The following is a 9422-nucleotide window of genomic DNA, read 5'->3' as shown; positions in this document are numbered from 1 at the left end:
TTTTGATCACTTCTGCCACCGAATATTGTCTGTAAAAATAACGGGGAACTTGCCTTTCATCTGAGCAGTGCCATTTCTACCAGAAGTCAGCTCATGACCTCGCTATGGAAAAAAAAAACACGTGAGTCACTTCAAACTCCATTTCACTATGAACAAAATTAAAATGGTTTCTAGGCCGCCCCGGTGGCTTAGCGGTTATGGCGCTCGGCTGCTGGCCCGAAAGACGTGGATTCCATGCCGGCCGCGGAGGTCGAATTTCGATTGAGGCGAAATTTTATAGGCCCGCGTACTGTGCGATGTCATGTGCACGATAAAAAACCCCAGGTGGTCGATATTTCGTGGGCCCTTCACTAGGGCGTCCCTCATAGCCTGAGTCGCTTTGGTACGCTAAACCCACATAAACCAAACCAAGCCAATCAAATGGTTTCTGCTGCTGAATCAGTCTTCAAGCCACGAGAAGCGTTTACTGATGGGTGTTGATTGCTGCTGACTCACGATGCTCATTTCAGCATAACATCCGCTTCTCTTGGCCTGCACAAAGCCCGTCCACGCACTCAATGAGAAATGAAAGAATTCCTTTCAGTGAAGCTAGGTTTTTCATTACGAGTAGATTTTCTATGCCAACCGACTAATGCAGATAGTCAGGACAAGCAGCTGCAGTGCTGCGCAACTTACGCGAGTTGGTGTGGACCTCTTCATCACAGATTGAACCACGCAAATGTAGATTATGGATGAAAGTAGCCAATGCTTAGCTGGTTACGATCTGTCTTCTTTACGCTGATGTTACACAGGCAAACAGCTTGTATTCTTTCTGGGAATTTGGTATGAGGAAAAACCTAAAACGCTTCTGCAACTACAAACATTTTCATCCGAGTCTCCAACCCCTCGTCAAGCAGTGCTCGTGTACTCGTTTATTTTTCGCAGTGTAATGGCTTCAGGTTCAGCAAACCAGAAAAGGTAGCCCGCGTGGAACTGCGGCGAAATGCCCACAAAACATGTTGCCATGCATGCCAACGTTCCAAAAACACAGGCCACTGAAAGATAGACTGATGTCGCTTGCTCTTTTGCGAGCGTAAAGCGTGTCTTTGTGCTTGCGAGCGTCCCTAATTTAAAAGAAGTCGCTGGAAAATTAGTTTTAGTTCAGTTGCGATCGCATAAAGAAGGTCAGAATGTGAAAAAGAAATTTAACTTCATCCTTCATTTACTCACTCTCTGAACATGCTTCGACCACTGTTTTGCTAGTTGGGCCCTGCTTGCCATGAGCTAATCTGTATTCCGACTTCCGACGATAGCAAGCCAAAAACTATAGCCATCCTGATGCGAGCATTGCTTCTGATTTTTGTTGTCCTGTTTTTAATACTTGCCAGCTTCACAGTGCTGTACACATTTCACATAAGTTCCAGACTGAATAGACTCCAAAGTGAAAGCAGCAATAACGTTTGTGCCCACTTTATTGTAATATCACATCTGGCAGGCAGTAAAGTTGTTGGTTGCCTATCCAATTTGAACACGCGGAAAGGATTCTGCAAAAATTTTAGAAGTGATCAATTTGATTGATGCGGAGGAATCAATTCCAGGACTGCTTATACTCTAAACAGGACTCTGTTCCAGATCTGAGTACATTATCTTTCACTTCCTCATCTTCTCCGATTTTGATTCTATTCCAATTCCCACTACGCATCCATGGAAAATGTGTTATATTGTTAGATCGCGGTGTGTCGGCGCTGGGGCGCAGCGCTTAAGCGATGCGACACTGCACTGGCAGGCGGCTGTTTCAAACACAGCCACCGGTGACGACTGTGAGACCCAGGTTGCTCTTCTCGAGCAATGCGAGAGGGAATAGCTCCCGAAAGGCTCATTTCTGCACACACAGATCTTCCGGAGTGTGTTTATTTAGCACGCAGGCCTGCTGTTTTCTGCGTATTTTTCTTCTCAGTCATTTGCGCTTTTGCTGAGCCAATCTTTGTCCGGTATCTCACTCCGCTCCCTTAAAAGTGGAAAGAGGGAAGGTCGACAGCTGACAGGTGGAGGGAGGAAAATCCCCCCAAACACCAACTACAGGAGGCGGAAGCTTCACACCGACACCGACACCGCCGGACAGTTATCTCGTCCATGGCCCTCCTAATGCCATCGCATTAAAAAAGAGGCGAAGACATCGAAAATTCTCCTTTGTGAGGCGACTCGGACTCGAGGACACAACGGGCGACCGACCTCAACATAGAGCATTCGTTTCTACACCGCCTGTTGCACTGAGGGGCAGCCTTTCTCAAAAGTTCGGAGCCCAAGGGTGTGTTCTGCTAAGCCATGTAGTGGGGCGCTTGTAGCATCCCCAGAAGTCCGAACGTTCGAAGGAGTGGAGACCGGATCTGCAAGAAATTTGTAACGCCGGGGATATCTAACGAGCCCCATGGATCTAAACTTTTGAAAAGGACTCTAACACAGGAAAGAATGTGTATATAACGAAGTGACATTTGCAGCGCAAGCACAGCAACTTTCCAACTTGTGAGAAGTTAGCGATTCACCGCAGTTTTACTGCTGGTAGAGATTAAGCGCTTGTCTGAAAGAGTTCTCCTGAACCAAAGGGGGGACAGAGCAGGAAAGTGATTACCCACAAGCAAGACCTGAAAACTGCACGCAGTTTCTCATCGCTGCCTTTCGATGCTCCTGTGAAAATGCTATGAAAGAACGGTGCCGAAATTAGTGCGTCCAACAATCGTGATGAAAAACACGCTGGATGCTTAGGGAGCAAATAGGAATGCGGTGTCTTTTGCTGGGTGCTCTGTCTGTTCGCAACAGTCAATTTTCTTTGGCTAGCGCTTTAGGGAGGTTTTGTAACCTAAAGGTCAGAGTATATGCCATTATTAGACAACCGGAAATCGCACGTCCACATATTTGGGAAGAATATTCTGGAGCGAAGATGGAAACACTCGTAAAGAAAGAGTATGCAGGGTGAGCGCCATTAAGAATTGTTTTTATTTGCTGCCAAACCATGCACATATACAGGCGTACAAAATTAGACTTTCAAAAATTTTTACAGTATAACGATGGGAAATGTACATGGAATCCATTTTTGGACGTAGCTTTTGTGACCAGGCCGACACAAACTGAGATGATAGTTTTCACCATCAATCAGTTATTTAGCTAAAGTGAATTAACGTTTTTTAGTCACTGCAGTAGGCGTACATGCATACATCGAAACATCAAAAACACCCTTATTATATATACGACATACATGATTTCACATTTTCATCTCGGCCAGCATAGTTTTTGGGTTTGAAAAGGGGGAGATAAATACGTTGATCCCCTCCTCGAGGCGAAACCGTGGGAGGGTGCCCCGCGGGAAAGCAAACCAAAGAGAAAGTCGTGGGGGAAATTCCCCACAATTTACGCATGCAAGAACAGATATAGAGCAAAAGCGCGCGCGAGGGGTGGGGGGGTGGGAGGGCATGGATTATAGTGCAGTCACGAGCACTCAGACGTGTTCACCTCAGAAGCGAAGACTGAAGGGCGAGCTGATGGTGCATTGCAGACCACGTACGAGCGCATACGTCTTCGTTAGTGTGCTCTCGTAAGACGACACAACACATGTCAAGGAAGACCGAGCTGTGTGTTCCGCAGCTCCCAAAGCCGCTGCGACCAGGAAGGCAAAAAATGAGGATGGAATCATATATGAGTTTAACCGCTCATGCTTACATCAAGTCCATTTTTAACCAAATGTTATCGCTAGATATCGCGTGTTCAGCCGGAAACACGCCTAGAACGTTTTCTAGATACGCGTTTTGCCTTTTGTTCGTGGTCTCCAGTGTTCACATGGCAGGAAAAAAATATAAAACCACCTAAAAACCGGATAGTGTAAAGAGCCAACACCGAAAAAAATTTAAAACGCAAAAGAATTGGCTGGATGTCAACGTAGTTAAACCGAGTAGACGTGCAAAAGCATGTGTTTAGCCTGGTTGGCTCATGATTTTGTTTGCTAGGTCGTCGGCGCGTCCGGCGACGATATTAGACTCGGGTTAAGCTCTGACCGAGGTTAAGCTGATGTGGTATGTTCGCGCCGCTGAGGGCAGTTCATGAAGACGACGATGTGCAATGCACAGCTATATAGAGAGCGAGAGAGCAAAATAACTGTTATTCGCAACCGTAAAATGTGATGGGGGAGAAGGCTTTAGCCTAGGACTACATTCATTCCCCAAACCATGGAGGAAGGAAAGCTCACGAGAGGCCCTCACTATCTGAACTGCACGCCAAAAAGTATGCTGGACGTCACGAGCTTCCGCACGAACTACTGGGAGTCTTTGTTCGACAGCGCAGCCAATGGTAACGCTAGGCGCATCGGCGTCGCCTGCTACATTGTCTGCTGCGCATGCGCAAGCTCGCCGAGACGGTGGCCAAATAGGGGGTAGGGGGTAAGAAGGGTAGAGCGGCTTCAAAACATATGACGTAGCCGCCTCTCCTGAGTTCTTTCCTTCCTCCATGCCCCTAACCATTGTCCAGAATTCCTTCCGACTCGGCTGCGGTCAGGGCGAGACCGATGACTGCGTTGCTCTTCTGCTGCGTGCTTGAGTAATAATTACTCCCAGCATTCTACATTTTCTATTCGGGTCGTTGTAAGAAGGGCAGGCCCAGACCATCTGGACAAGATCTGCAATGCTATTGTAGTGCGTACATCTAGGATTAAACGCTTCCGGGTGTCATTCAATGTAGAGTTGAGGGTATAAGTGTACAGCTCGTGAGTGCATTGCAGTTTAATTCAGGGTGGGGGCAGCTGCGGCGATATCATAGTGGTCTGCATCAGTAGCCGGCTAAGCTGATATATACGGGCCGTCACGGGTTCGAAACCCAGTCGCGCCAGGATTTATTTCATTTCTGCACCCTCAAGGTGAGGGACGCTGCAAGATTCTTGTTTGGTTTCGACCTCGTGAAGCAGTACTTCCGCAGCAAGAGCTATAACGTGATTAGGTAGAACAGAACACATGTCAGAAAGGGCGAAGGATAACAACATAAAAATTTAAAAGCGAGACGATAGAGTATAATTTGATGGTTTCAGCTTGAAAAATGGCGGTGCTGTCTTCTGTTCTTTTCCGGTAAAGGCAGGTATGGGGTATTGATGCAATCTTTTCTGCTGCACCCAATCTACTCTTTAGTTGTCTGTCACTCTTCATTAGCAGTTAATAATGTTGTCATTAATGTCGAAGAAGTGTAGAGCCTGCGTTTCAACTTTCGACGAGTATGGGTACCTTATGAAACACTGTTCCGGAATCCAGAAGCAAGGGATCAATTTTTCCACAAAAGATAAACGGCGAGACGGAGTTTATTTATTCAAAACACATTATATCTCCCATGCAATTACCACGTTGGAAGCCACGCTGACCGAAGAAAAAAATGTTGGCCTTAAACCGCTCGGCCATTCCGACGACTGTGCGGATTCTTTTACTACATATATTCACTCTGTGCAAGTGCGTGTGCATACATGTAGCGTCTCTGCCAAAAGTAACCGAGGAGCCGCGACGGCAGCGGAAGCAGGCTCTCAGCCGAGCGGCGGCGCTGCGGTCCCAGGCGCTAGCCACTGCTCCCCGGCTGTGAGTGTAAACTTGAATACATGAGCCCGCGCTCTCGCCCTTGTTCCTCGGATGATAAGAAGCAGATAGTATGTGTGGCGAGCAATTTCGCACCTTTGGGGCGCTCTCCGCTAGCGTTGCCCGCCACACTTACGATGTGTTATCATCCAACGAAGGAGGGCGAGAGCGCGGTCTTACGTCACCAAGTTTACACTCACAGCCGGGGAGCAATGGCCAGCGCCAGGAACCACAGCGCCGGTCCCCAAGATACCCTAAGAAACGACGGTATACGTGGACGCAGCCACATACGCCAGAGCAGCGGGGCACAGCAACAGTGATTGATTCGAACCACAAGACCCAAGACACCACGGTATACGTGGACGCAGCCACATACGCCAAGAGCAGCGGGGCAAAGCAACAGCAACGTGGTAGCAACGGTGATTGATTCGAACCTACGCGAGATCACCAGTGCATCACTACAAGACTACGATAGTCGAGGCTGAAGGAGCGGCCGTCGCTCTGGAGGCAGCGGGGGGCTATCGGTATAAACGGCCTTTAACAATATTTAAAACTCACAAATGGTGTGACACAATACCTACGAGACAGAATAGGGCATGGAGCGCTCTCTATACTCTGCCCCAGAGACCATATAACACAGCGGCAACGAAACGACAAACCAATTAGGCATGTGATAGTATGAACGCCGTGACACACGGAAGTGGCAGGGAAACAAGAGGCGGACAGGATAGCTCCAGGGTACACTTATTACCGAGCATCCAACGTAGTCGACCTCGAGGGGACGAAACCTGTACCCCAATACTATTCGGCTATACTAAATTACTACAAGGGCTGCAGAAAGTGATATCCACCTACTCACAACTCCCTCAGCAGAGAGGTCTCTGTCGCGTGGAGGCAGCTACAAACGGGCTCGCACCCGAATTTAAACGTACTGAGCAAAATGTATCTTACACAATACAATGACAAATGCCCCTGGAGCCACGAAACACCCCACTGTATCACATAACGTGGGCGTGCCAGAAGATAGACGTGGTACCCGTTATATATAAACACGAGTGCGGAGCAATGGGAGGGAGTGCTCTCCAGCGATTGCCGGGTCGACCAAGAAGGTCTGATTCGGCGAGCAGAACTCGCAGCAGCATCCGTCGAGGCCCTGGACTAAGGACAACAGGCCGCTCTGGAAGAAATTGGACGAAGCATCTGGAGACCGCAGAAGACCAGCAAATCTAGAGCTCAATACACTCTTTCACTCACTCACACACTCGCACCTTTGGAATGCTGTCGTACTGAGCGAGGGCTCAGGCTTACATCAGCCGTAATTTTTTGGTTGTATTCGACTACAGGGGTAAGAAAAAAGAAACCGGGCAGTGCTGTTTAAAAGAATTGTGTGTTAATGCTTTTATCACTAGTTAGACTTTTGATAGCCTAACGACAACCAATGAGGGTTAGTGCTCCGTACGTACAATGTTCACTTGTAGGTCCAAAATAGAAAAAGCCTAAAGAGAAACGTTGTCAGAAGTGGGGTTCAAACCCACGCCCTCTTGCGAGGACCAGAGCCTAAATCAAGCGCCTTAGACCGCTCGGCCATTCTGACTTTTTTTTTCTTTATTGCCTGGCTTTGACCCATAACATTTACACAAAAAACACTCAACAAAAAACACACAAAACGCTATGTACATACGACACTGTCGTGGTCAGCCATCATGAGTCTGGCTTCGTCATACTAAAATTCACGAAGCATACAGAGCGGCTCTAGCCTCGAGAGCCACTCGGGAGGCTCCGCAGCTGCTTTCTGGATGGCCAGAAAGCAGTCCATTCTTTCCCGAAAATAAATTCGGGCAGGTCGTGCGTCTTTGTCACAATAATAGCCTGCCATTCTGGAGCGCCATATACTGTGGAGGCCCAAGAGCATTATGAGATCAAATGGTACCCCATCCTCATTGTCTGTGCTTAAATAACGAATTCCCTGCGCGTCAAGTGGTAGCTCTTTCTTTATTGTCCTTTGTAACACATCCCAAAAATAAACCCCTTCCCAGCAATGCAAAAAAACATGGTCTATTGTTTCGGGCTGTTTACAAATTAAGCAGTTCGATCCCCACGGTAAAATGAAATCCTTTCCTTCCAAAAACTTTTTAACTGGGAGTGTCCCGGTGTGTAATTTAAAAAAGAAGGTCTTTACTCCTGGTGGCACCTGCATTTTCTTTACCCTTTTTAAAACATCAGCTCCAGGACCTCCACTGTACAAGGCCCTCTACATAGGCTCTGGGAAAACAATATGACAAAGATCATGGTACAACTTCTTTCTTTTAGTTTTATACAAATAATCGCTAGAAAAACGCGCTGAAAGAAACCTAACACTTGCTACAATCTCTTTGTAGTAACCAAAAATTCCACCCGAAAGCTCTTCTGTGGTAACAACAAACTCGGGCAGCAATCGCCGCAGCCTCACCTGGCACACGGTGCGCAAGAACGGGTCTGAGACGTCGCGAAAAAACAAAAAACGGTTTACCAGCTGCCTTAAAAAGAGGTGCCCTAGCCCCAACCCCCCGTCTTTTACCCGCCGGAACAGGTTCGTTCGGCTGCAACGTTCCCATTCGGAAGCCCATATAAAGACGGCAAAAATCCGGTGTAATACCCCTGTCACATGGGACGTTGAATGTCATTCGCAGCGAATGACATTCACAACGAATGTCATTGCCTGCTGGCGTTCCCGTTCTACACGGGTACACAAAACGGCATTTGCAAATGATGGCGATGTCCATCGGCTAACTGCTATGACAGCAGAACGTTACAAATCATGTTTTTCATACACATATTTTATGTTTATTGCTAGTATCACACTGTTACACAATAATAGACTCTTTAAAACGTTTTTGCAACGCCTTGCGGCAGCAATAGTCAACAAGCAATCCACTGAAATATCCAAAGCAAGACAGGCTCAAAGCCGCTCACGATCCCTCCCGTACATGCCGCCCGCCCTTCCTCCCGCTGTCGGCACTATGGAGGGCTGCGAAATTGGTGCCGAATTCTTGACAGTCGCTGCTGAGCGACAGTGCAAGCGAACATTGCTTGTTCACACGCCTTCTGCTGGGCTGGCGAAGCTGCCGAGTTGTTTTCCATTGCGAGCACTGAAGGCAAATGGAGTGACGACCACGCTACTCAGGCAAGATGGAGGACGGTTTGTAAACAAACGCGGCCGTCTCTACAGTAACTGGCGGCGAGTGGGAACAAGAGTGTAGTTGCGCAAATCGCTTCAAATACCTTATTTTACATCAAAAAATGATCCAAAAGTTCATTGCAGCAATTAAAATAAAGTTTTCTTTGAATACGTTTTGTTCTCACTAATCAGTTTTGTAATTTTTCGCCAAGCCGCTGTCGTCGAGATTACACAGGTCGCGCATGCATGAGTTCGGGAAACTCATTCAATGGGCGAATGTCGTTAGCTGTGAATGTCATTGACCGTGCCCGTGTAGCAGCGAAAAAAACGCCATTCAAACGTAATGTAATTCGCTGCGAATGACATTCAACGTCCCGTGTGACAGGGGTATAACTTTTGAATGTGCACCCGAGAGCAATGCAAAACCTGCATCACATACCAGAGCTTGCTAATAAAAAACAGGTTGCAGACTGTAGCTCTGGCGAAAATGGAGAGATTGGTGCCTTTCCATTTTCCAGCTCTGTCACGTGCTTCTTTCGTTTGCTGTTTCCAATACTCCTCGCTTTCGCGATAAGCATTGATCGGAACGCCCAAATACTTGAAACCTGCGATGCAATTAATGGGCGGGTGGCTATGATTCAGATTGATCTCGAAAAAGCTTTTGATTGTGTTTCTCATGAAATCTTGTT

At 47.4% G+C, this 9422-nt stretch overlaps 1 non-coding gene across 1 annotated transcript; it reads right to left on the bottom strand.

Moving 5' to 3' along the window:
- Positions 1 to 7086: 7086 nt before the first annotated feature.
- Positions 7087 to 7170, bottom strand: TRNAL-UAG (transfer RNA leucine (anticodon UAG)). Its single transcript has one exon. It is a non-coding gene; the product is annotated as a tRNA-Leu (tRNA).
- Positions 7171 to 9422: the final 2252 nt, after the last annotated feature.

This window comes from Amblyomma americanum, chromosome 1 (genome assembly GCF_052857255.1).
Source record: "Amblyomma americanum isolate KBUSLIRL-KWMA chromosome 1, ASM5285725v1, whole genome shotgun sequence".
In the NCBI taxonomy this organism is placed as follows: domain Eukaryota; kingdom Metazoa; phylum Arthropoda; class Arachnida; order Ixodida; family Ixodidae; genus Amblyomma; species Amblyomma americanum.
Note: the sequence above shows the minus strand (reverse complement) of the source record. Positions and strands in the feature narration are given on the sequence as shown.